Here is an 11,711-nt window from a genome sequence, read left to right on the forward strand (position 1 = left end):
TTGGCGTCCCCTTTCTTATGGATTAGGATTATGTTAGCGTTCTTCCAAGATTCCGGTACGCTCGAGGTCATGAGGCATTGCGTATACAGGGCGGCCAGTTTCTCTAGAACAATCTGTCCACCATCCTTCAACAAATCTGGTGTTACCTGATCCTCCCCAGCTGCCTTCCCCCTTTGCATATCTCCTAAGGCTTTCTTTACTTCTTCCGGCGTTACCTTCGGGATTTCGAATTCCTCTAGACTATGTTCTCTTCCATGATCGTCGGGGGTGCCACTGGTACTGTATAAATCTCTATAGAACTCCTCAGCCACTTGAACTATCTCATCCATATTAGTAATGACATTGCCGGCTTTGTCTCTTAACGCATACATCTGATTCTTGCCAATTCCTAGTTCTTTTCACTGTTTTTAGGCTTCCTCCGTTCCTGAGAGCATGTTCAATTCTATCCATATTATACTTCCTTATGTCAGCTGTCTTACGCTTGTTGATTAACTTCGAAAGTTCTGCCAGTTCTATTCTAGCTGTAGGGTTAGATGCTTTCATACATTGGCGTTCCTTGATCAGATCTTTCGTCTCCTGGGATAGTTTGCTGGTATCCTGCCTAACGGAGTTACCACCGACTTCCATTGCACCCTCCTTAATGATGCCCACAAGATTGTCGTTCATTGCTTCAACACTAAGGTCCTCTTCCTGAGTTAAAGCTGAATACCTGTTCTGTAGCTTGATCTGGAATTCCTCTATTTTCCCTCTTACCGCTAACTCATTGATCGGCTTCTTATGTACCAGTTTCTTCCGTTCCCTCCTCAGGTCTAGGCTAATTCGAGTTCTTACCATCCTGTGCTCACTGCAGCGCACCTTGCCGAGCACGTCCACATCTTGTATGATGCCAGGGTTAGCGCAGAGTATGAAGTCTATTTCATTTCTAGTCTCGCCGTTCGGGCTCCTCCACGTCCACTTTCGGCTATCCCGCTTGCGGAAGAAGGTAGTCATTATCCGAATATTATTCTGTTCCGCAAACTCTACTAACAACTCTCCCCTGCTATTCCTAGTGCCTATGCCATATTTCCCCACTGCCTTGTCTCCAGCCTGCTTCTTGCCTACCTTGGCATTAATGTCCCCCGTTTGTATAGTGTATTTTGTTTTCACTCTACCCACCCCCGATTCCACGTCTTCATAGAAGCTTTCGACTTCCTGGTCATCATGACTGGATGTAGGGGCGTAGACCTGTACAATCTTCATTTTGTACCTCTTATTAAGTTTCACAACAAGACCTGCCACCCTCTCGTTAATTCTATAGAATTCCTGTATGTTACCAGCTATATTCTTATTAACCAGGAATCCGACTCCTAGTTCTCTTCTATCCGCTAAGCCACGGTAGCACAGGGTGTGCCCGCTATTTAGCACTGTATATGCCTCTTTTGGCCTCCTAACTTCACTGAGCCCTATTATATCCCATTTACTGCCCTCTAATTTCTGCAATAGCACTGCTAGACTCGCCTCACTAGATAACGTTCTAGCGTTAAACGTTGCCAGGTTCATATTCCAATGGCGGCCTGTCCGGAGCCAGTGATTCTTAGCACCCTCTGCTGCGTCGCAGGTCTGACCGCCGCCGTGGTCAGTTGCTTTGCAGCTGCTGGGGACTGAGGGCCGGGGTTTGATTGTTGTGTTCATAGGAGGTTGTGGCCAAGTACTGCACCAGGCCAATCCTGCTCTGGTGAGGGAGTGCGTTACCGGTTCTGGTCACCGGGATCAGGCCACACTCCAGGCCTGTTTGTGCAATTTTATCAACACGCGGATTGTTTTTTTTTTAATCCGGTGAAAAATTGCCGGCACCGGGATTCGAACCACGGACCTCTTGCACGCGAGGCGGGTGTTCTACCTCTACGCCACCGCTGCCTTATTCCTGTCATAATGTCCTGCAATGAAGTTTCTGCTGCTTATGGCCCACTCATATCTGCCAGAACGGACAACTCTTGAATAAGGTTTCCTTTGTGCTATGTGTGCGACGTAGTATAAGCATTCATGCCTTGACATTTATACATCTGTAGAACCAGCTTCCTGACAGAGTGCTTGCTATACCTGATCATGCTTATTTGTGCAGTGCTGTTGAACAATACATATTGATGCAATGAATATTTACACACTCGAATTATCACGAAAGATGGTTGTTTTACAATTCTGCCCTTTGCTTTCTATTGGTGTTAGATTTTGCATAAGCATGGCCCCCTATGCAATAGTATTTTGAAGTGTAAGGTTTCAATAAAAGCTGATGAACTAAATCTAAGTGCAAGAGCTTTTTTTCTCACCTATGACTCCCATCGAAATGCGACTTCCATGGCTGGCAAATCAGCCCCTCGCCTTGTGTTAGCAGCAGAATGCTATAGCCACAGTGGCAGGTGAACAAATTGAAGAATATTTCTGGCTATAATTTTTTTTCTTGCCTGTATGTAAGTAAAGTTTCAAATAAGTTTGTCATTGCAAAAAAGCCCAGTTTGTGGACTTTTATTGAAGAAACCACATATTATGTATAGTTGAAATGCAGAAATTTTTTCTAAAATCCTCGGGTCATATATGTTCGTGCAAGTAGCATGGTATTTCATTACTTATAAAGATAGTAATCGCAGCGGATATCGTTATATGGATTTACACATTAATATATGTGATCACAAACTTATTAGAAACTGACTAGAAACATGTAAGGCATGAGTGTTTCTGCACACTTGATCAGCTGTGAACGTGCAAGAACTGCTTGTACTGGATGACTTCACTGCACAGTTTCGATTTACTTTTCTTCAGCGTGTCGTTTTATACTGTTTTATCCCCACAAGAACCGGTCGTTTGCCTGCTTTTCGCATTGTTGCACGAGTTCTACATAATTGTGCAGGAGGGTACGTTGTCACTGTGCCACTATAGCAAGCAATGTACTTAATCTACTAGCTGTACAGTTAATTACCTTGCAGCGCAAGTGTTCATACAGATGCAGTAAGGATACAAAGTCCGCAACATAGTCAATGTTTATTGGTTTCTGTGCAAAAAAAAATCTCCAGAGAAGAGGTGCAACTTAACGTGCATGTAATATTTTATTCAAGCCACAGATTTAATGCTATCGTAGCAATTTCATTACGATAGCCTACACATTTGCTCTGTCAAATTTAATAAGAGGCAAGATAAGCTTTCAAGATGCATAGGGAAATTCATGCTTGAAAACCGGCAAGAAAATGCAACTGAACGGTACCGCGTTCCGCAACGTTGAAACTTCGGGTACTTTGCTGTCCTGTCATTTGCCCTTGCCGAGGTTGAAATAATTCAAGCTCCACCAGCCCCCCTGGCGTCAGCAGCCAGCGCTGCTGTGCCGTCCGTGAAGGAGGGCCCATCGACCTCTGGGTCGGTGGCCTCCAAGGCCCTGCTTTTCGAGGCAAGGCCTACGCTGAAAACTACCCGCTCGTGTGAGCGGAAGTCCAGCGGCTTCCAAGAGTCGATGGACACAACCCCGAGCCAGAAGGCGCATCTAGCGCCTCGGGAGCGGCGCGAGTTTTGCGACCGCTCCAAGAAAGACAAAACCCGTACCATAATCACGGGGCTGAAGAGGCTCCGTAAGTCATTTCTCTGTCTTAACTCCTCTTGACACACAGCATAAAAACACGAACAATATGGCTACACAAATAATACACTGGAACATTAGACGTCTTATCCACAACCTCGATGAAATTATAGCCCTCTTACACAAACATAACCCAAAGGTGCTGTGTGTTCAGGAGACACATCTTAAATGCACACAAACAAACTTTCTTTGTCAGTACGCCATCTACCGTAAAGACCGCAACGAGGCGAATACCTCGTCTGGCGGTGTAGCAATAGTTGTAGACAAGTCCGTAGCTTGTCACCAGGTCGCCCTTCAGACGCCCCTTGAGGCAGTGTCAATTCGGGCAATTCTTTTTAATAAATTGATCACTGTATGTTGCTTATACATACCCCCTAATTTTCATCTGGAAAAAAGTGATTTTTATAACCTAACTGACCAGCTTCCGGACCCTTATATACTCGCAGGCGATTTTAATGCCCACCACACCATGGGGGGAGACTCGCGATGTGACGCAAGAGGTCGTTTCATTGAAAATTTTCTTATGAACTCCGGTGCATGCCTCTTCAACAAGAAGGAGCCAACTTATTATAATATTCATAGTAATTCATATTCATCAATAGACCTGTCTATTGGCTCGGCTTCAATTTTCCCGGACTTGCAATGGCATGTAATAAAAAATTCCTATGGAAGTGACCATTTTCCTGCAATGTTAAATTCAATGCCTCAACATGAATGCCCCCTACATACACCCCGGTGGAAACTAGCCTCCACCGAATGGAATGATTTTAAGGAAGCAACTTACTTATCACGAGATCTTACCACTGATTTTAACCTAGAAATGCAGTAGCATATTTTACTTGTTTTGTAATTGACGCAGCTGAAAAGTTCATTCCCCAAACACAAGATCTCTCTTGTAAAAGACGGGTACCCTGGTGGAACGAACAGTGCAGACTGGCACGAAAGAAAGAAAACAAAGCGTGGGGTTTGCTGCGTCGCTCCCCGACTGCAGAAAACCTCATAGAATTTAAACTGACAAAGTCACAAGGAAGGCGCACACGCAGACAGGCAAGGAGGGCTAGCTGGAAGAGGTTTCTCTCGGGCATCACTTCCTACACCCAAGAGTCCAAAGTTCGGAATGATATAAGAAAGATAAAGGGGCAACAAATCCACCCTCTGCCCTTAGTGGACGACCAAGGGACTACCTTGGAGGACCAGGCGAACGCTCTAGGCGAACACTTCGAACATGTATCAAGCTCCACACATTACACAAAATCATTCCTCAAATATAAACAATTAGCAGAACTTAAGACACTTGATCGTAAATGCCTTCTGGATGAACCTTATAACCGTCCTTTTGACAATGCCGAGCTTAAAGCTGCATTGAGCAAATGTAGAAGCTCTGCATCGGGAGCTGATAGAATCATCTATGACATGATTAAGAACTTACACGAAGACACACAAATGACACTTCTGGCACTTTTCAGCTCTATCCGGGCTGCCGGATACCTCCCATCCTCATGGAAGGAAGCTATTGTTATTCCCGTCGTGAAGCTGGGTAAAGATCCTTCCTTGGCGGCAAGCTATCGCCCGATAGCTCTTACAAGTTGTCTTTGTAAGCTATTCGAAAAAATGATTAATCGTCGACTAATACATTTCCTTGAACTGAACAATATGCTTGATCCCTATCAGTGTGGCTTCAGAGAAGGGCGGTCCACGACTGATCATCTTGTACGCATTGAAGCAAATATCCGCGATGCATTTGTACATAAACAGTTCTTATCGATATACCTCGATATGGAGAAGGCGTACGACACGACGTGGCGATACGGGATCTTGCGAGACTTGTCGGGGATGGGCATCCGTAGAAATATGCTAAACATAATAGAAAACTATCTGTCCAAACGTACCTTCCGCATGAAAATCAGCAATGCATTGTCGCGATCTATTATACAAGAAAATGGTGTACCTCAAGGAGGTGTGCTTAGCTGCACATTCTTTATCGTGAAAATGAACAACCTTCGTGCTTCATTACCGCCAGAAATTTTTTATTCTGTTTACGTAGATGATATAGAAATAGTTTTCAAATCCTGCAACCTTACAGTGTGTGAGAGGCAAGTACAACATGGCTTGAACAAAGTATCTAAATGGGCAGACGAAAACGGATTTAAAGTGAACCCGAACAAAAGTTCCTGTGTGCTTTTCACAAGAAAGAGAGGCCTTGTTGCAGATCCCAATATCGAAATGTATGTCCAGCAAATCCCTGTGAACAAAGAGCACAAGTTCTTAGGTATCATACTTGACTCTAAACTAACATTTATTCCACACATAAAGTATCTCAAGGTGAAATGCTTAAAAACAATGAACTTACTGAAAATATTATCCCATACAACATGGGGTAGCGACAGAAACAAAGCCTCGTTCGATCACGATTGGACTACGGTGCCGTGATTTATCATTCTGCAGCCCCGAGCGCACTAAATATGCTAGATCCGGTTCACAATTTAGGAATTCGACTGGCCACTGGCGCTTTCAGAACAAGTCCCATTGAAAGTTTGTATGTCGAATCAAATGAGTGGTCACTCCATCTCCAGAGAACATACATCAGCCAAACATATTTCCTGAAAGTCCACTCTAATCCTGAACATCCGTGTTTTAATACCCTTAACGATATGACATATGATACACTCTTTCGTAATCGTTCCTCAGTAAGACAGCCCTTCTCACTTCGTGTGAGGGACCTTAGTGTTGAAATGGATGTCCCAATCCTCAAACATCGCCTAATGCCTCCAGCTAAGCTGCTACCACCTTGGGAGTGGCAGATGATACAATGTGATATATCTTTCATGCAAGTTACAAAATACGCTCCAGAGATTGAACTCCAAATGCATTTCCGGGAACTCCCATACAAATACTGCAGCACGGAGTTCTACACAGACGCATCGAAGTCACGCGAGGGGGTGTCTTATGCAGCCGTCGGCCCATCCTTCTCAGAATCCGATGTGCTGCATCCGGAAGCAAGTATCTTTACGGCTGAGGCCTACGCACTACTGTCGGCTGTAAAGCATATAAGGAAAACAAAACTAAAAGAATCTGTTATATATACGGACTCCCTAAGCGCTGTGAAGGCTTTGATGTCATTTTGTAAACACAAAAATCCAGTAATCAATGAATTATATTCCGTCCTATGTAAAGCATATATATGCAACCAGCATGTCATAATATGCTGGGTGCCGGGTCATAGTGGCATCGAAGGTAACGTTCTGGCAGACCAGATGGCCCCATCAATTGCATCGTGTTCTGTTCATCCTAGTGCTGCAGTCCCTGTCACAGATCTGACGCCCTTATTGCGCAGGAAACTGCGAAACTACTGGCAATGCTTGTGGGACCTGGAAACAAATAATAAGCTGCATGTAATAAAGCCACAATTAGGTTTCTGGCCTCCTGTAACAAAATTACGCCGGACAGATGTCCTATTCTGTCGTCTAATAGGACACACATTTGGCACACATAAGTTTTTACTCACTGGAAACGACCCTCCGACCTGTGACAGATGCGGGGAGAGGCTGACCGTGCTGCACGTCTTCCTGGAGTGTCGGAAAGCCGAATCTGAGAGGAGACATTTTTCCTTAGCGTACCGTCAACACATTCCTCTTCATCCTGTAATGTTTCTCGGTCCAGAACCGCTTTTTAATACAAACACAGTCCTAGGTTTCCTCAGAGATGTTGTCCTACACGTTATTAGTCCGATACATTCGTAGCGCTTCCTCTCTTGAGAGGATGCCGCTGTGAAAGTCATACTGTATAGCACATGGCTCCAGGCCCTTGTGTTTCAAGGGCTCTGGCGAGGCAGTAGTGCTCCAGGTAATTTTACGATCTCACCTATCTTTTATAATGCATCATTCTTTCACGATGGATTTTATTGCTCATAGAACATGTCATTATCATCGACATAATCTTATAACAGATAGATTTTACGCACTCTAGAGCGACTATTTTAAGGCCCCTTTACAGCCACGTCACATCAACCTCATTGAACTCATAACTGCATTGCGAATTCATCAACACTGGCTTGGCGCTCTTTGGCCATACCTGGCCCTTGCGCCAATAAAAACCAAACATTCATTCATTGAAATAATTCAAGCTGCTCCGTAAGCGCGATTTTTGCATGCTACTCAACAAAAGAAAATTGTGACGACCTCGTCGTCTGCTGGGAATCGAACACCTCCTAGCATTGACAACTCGCAAAGGCGTACGAAGCAAACGTGAAAATTCACTTCATTTGATGTGTAGCGTGTCAACAAACGCATAGCAATCGGAGAATGCAATCTGCGGTACAAGTTTTTTATTCTCCCTTCGCGTACGTACCGAATTCGACGATCCACGTCTCCGCGCATTGCACTTGTCGTGCGAGACGCCATTTTTCAAAACAAACCGGCGAAATAGCTCCGTTGACAGCTCTCCGCGCAATTTCGACGGAAAATCGCAGCGATCGGTGCGACGGTGCGACTGTGCGACCAACCGGTTGGTCGCAGCCGAAAATCTGGGGGTCGGCACGGCGACTGCGATTTTCATCGCAAACGACGGTAGTCGCACTTCCGGTGCGATAAAAATCGCATCATGTGAAAAAGGCTTTAACCTTCCAAAGCAGCGCCATTCGCTTCTCTCCTGCTCCGCTCTGCGCGGCCTCGATGGGGGCGCCGCCTGTTGTGGGCGTGCCGTAGCAGACGACGGCTAACACGCTACGGGAACAAATCCGCGGAAAAGCTTGTTCGAGCACTGCGGAGCAGTTTTTTTCAATACAGATGTTGCTTCGTCAGTCGGTAACTGGCCTTAAAAATGTGTTGGAATTGTGGAAGAAATAGATAAAAGGACGATTATTCAAGGCGTACTTAAGGCGTAAAGTGCACGCACGTTGAGAGTTCGTGTTGCTGAAACAAGACGCAAGCACGCGGTCTGCTCAAACACGCGCGTAATTACGAAAGTTTCATGTTTTGACAGGGTGAAAGTATGTGTACGTGGTTTCGTAGGTTCAGTTGCGTACCTGCAGGATACTTTTGTTCGGCCGGCGCGTGAGAAATTCCGACTGTCTGTGGTCAGCGATGCCTGGCAACAGGGCGCCTTTTTTTCAGAGCGGGGTGCTTTGGGTAATTGGACGATAGATTATTTTTTTTTTACAAGTACTGCTCCAGGAAGGCATATGTAACGGCTAACGGAGGCCTCTGAAGAGCACGTGACATTACAATAAAGCAGGTGGTGCAGGTAGTGTTCGCATACAAAATCGGCTGTCTGCTATAGCGGACAGCCTTCCTTATACTCTCTTGGCATGCACAGGCTTCGGCGAGCCCCATCCAGCCCTGGCTCTAGCTTTGGTGCTCCCGTTGCAGCTTTGGTGCCCTGGAGGTGGCGTCAATAGTACGAAGTAAGGACACGCTGTTACAACTAGTAAATAAAATATATTGAAGAAATACAATCACGCTGAGGCGCCAACTTCTAAAGAAGCGCTAGCGCGCCCGCGCGAGAATTATGAAACGCCAACGAGGAATTTACCGGTCCACGTACGACTCTACAATCAAAGTGCACGTTAAACATCCCCTGGCGACCTAGATAAACTTATCCGGAGCCACATATGCACTACGACCTCCATCAGAGCTTTAGTCGCTTCGGGACGTTAAAAACGTTAATCACAACAAACCAAATCAACACATACGGGCGTACATTCGAAGCTAAAAGACTGTATCCATAAGTCATAGTAAGCCTTACAAAAGCATTGAGAATGTTCTAACTTCTGGTGGAGCTCAAAACACACCAAAACACATTCGAAAAAAAAGTCAACTGCAACGCGTTAAAAACCACGCAGAGCATGAACACATACTTTTTTCGAATCGGAAGGTGTCAACTAGGTTCAAAAGAAGAGGTTGTGTGGAGCCGTGGATCTCACTTCACCCTGCTGTTAAAAGCGCAAAATGCAGACAAGAGACGAGACAAGAAGACACCACAGCCGCTGTGGTGTCTTCTTGTCTCTTGTCTGCATTTTGCGCTGTTAACAGCAGGATGGAAAATCAACAAGCCCAAGCTGCTATTCTAGCGAAATACTTACTTCACGAAGCCGTGCGTTCTTTGTAACTTCGTCGAAGTCAACCCGCCCGATCCTGTGAATCCACACTTTTCTTTTTGCGTTGCGCCCGCCGGATGGCGAAGCAAAAAGCTTTTTGCCCTCGCTGTGTCTGTTGCGGCAACCGAAGGCGCAGCAGCACGGCATCGCAATTAAGTTCTCGGCCCTAACACATTCTATTACGCTAACGCATTCCGTCAATCCACCTGCCGTACTTTTGTCGCGCAGGCTCAACAACGGAGGTCGGAGCGCGCTGGAAAGAAAATATATACAAAAGCGCGGCGCCTGCTCCGCTCTGGAAAGAAAAAAATATACAAAAGCACGGAGCCTGCTTCCACGTTACACAGATTGGCCAATGGGGGAGCGGAGGAGGCTGGGGAGACATGAGGCGTGGAGGAGGAAGCGCCAGGGTGAGCGGGGTGGCGGAAAGATCTAAGAATGGCGCTACTTTTGAAGAATTGAAGGGTTTTAGGTTGAAAACATAGAGTTAGTAGAACAACTCTAGAGGAAAAGCTGGGCCGGAAAAGTGGGAACCTCTAGGGCGCCGCCCTGTTGCTACTGGTAAATGTGGCCAGCGGAATTACTATTGAAAGAGCTGAAAACAAGTACAGGTCACTTTATGCTTTGTCATTTAAAAACGCATATCTGATGGTTTATGAAGGTGGTGCGTTAATATTAAGTTTACAGAAAGCGACCGCGAAGTCTGTGACTTATGTCAATCATGATGTACGCATTCATGCAATAAAGGATGACGCGAATTTCGGTTTCGAATTCGTTTTTTCGATGCGTAGTAGTTTCGTACAGTTTAGGTTTGACATGCGATCGCGCGTCGACATCGGACGCTATGGCACACTCATTCCTTATGTGCCACCGAAGCCCCGAAGTGCTCTGGCATATACCTTCACATGCAAGCAAACGAAGTATCTCCTTGTTGAGAAGATCACGTGAGTAGGCAGCTCTTGTGGTGCATCACAATCGTTTGATAAGCGTCACAGTAGAGCATTTTTCTACATGCGGAGCGGTGTTTTTAATTGCAGGTTTCCCTTCAGTAGGAAATTGCTGGGCAGGCGGACCAGTGCACCGGAATTGTACTGGCGAAGCCACAAGCAACTCAAAGAACCTGTTTAATTGTTGCACTTTGAACAATCATGCTTCTACAAAGGCCACAGCAGAAAAACAACCTGATGCCGAGTATTTCTGTGCCACGAAGTAATCAAGAAGCGAGTGCCTAATGCGGACGAAATCGAGTGCATCGAGACTTAGAACGACAGAAAGTTGAGCTAGTTGGTAAGGATTCATTATACAAAACAGAGGTGAGGCGTACAGACAGTACACAAGAGTATAGAAGTGGGCGGCGCTCGTGTTGTTTGCTTGTAAATACTCTACTCTTGTGTCCTGTCTGCACGCCTCACCTCCGTTTTGCATAACGAGTGCATAAACTAACATATTAATAGCGTAGGCGTTTTATTAACTGTGCAATATTTGCAATACTTCCTTGCATGCCATTTCATGTGGAATATCTTTTCTGGTCACAAATTTGTGCCGCGAATCTGTTTGCATGATCGGCTCCGGGCCTGTGGGACCCTTCACTTGCACTTGATGCTGAGTCTTTTAAATGTACCCATAAACTGCAGATATGCACATCGGATCCCTGCGAGCAATATAAAAATTCAATTATTTTTGACAACAGGCACATATGCAATACTGACATAATTTCAAATACCACTAAGCAGCTGGGACACATTTTTGTTGACCATACTCGCAGGTAAAATAAGTAGATCATGTGGACAGCTCCAGCTCATTTTCCTTAAATCAGTGTGTACAAAGGGTATGCAAAAATAATTTTTTTCTCGCGCACCGATTACTTTGCTGTATAAGCAAGAGAACCCACCACGTTAGTGTAACGTATCTTGTACATCACACTAATATGTGCTTTAATATACCAAGTGAGATGAGTTACTTTTATGGCTCATTCAGTCATAGCACAGTGCAAGCTGCATTCATCAATCTTCAATT

The sequence above is a fragment of the Dermacentor variabilis genome, unplaced genomic scaffold, assembly GCF_050947875.1.
Source record: "Dermacentor variabilis isolate Ectoservices unplaced genomic scaffold, ASM5094787v1 scaffold_13, whole genome shotgun sequence".
Lineage (NCBI taxonomy): Eukaryota > Metazoa > Arthropoda > Arachnida > Ixodida > Ixodidae > Dermacentor > Dermacentor variabilis.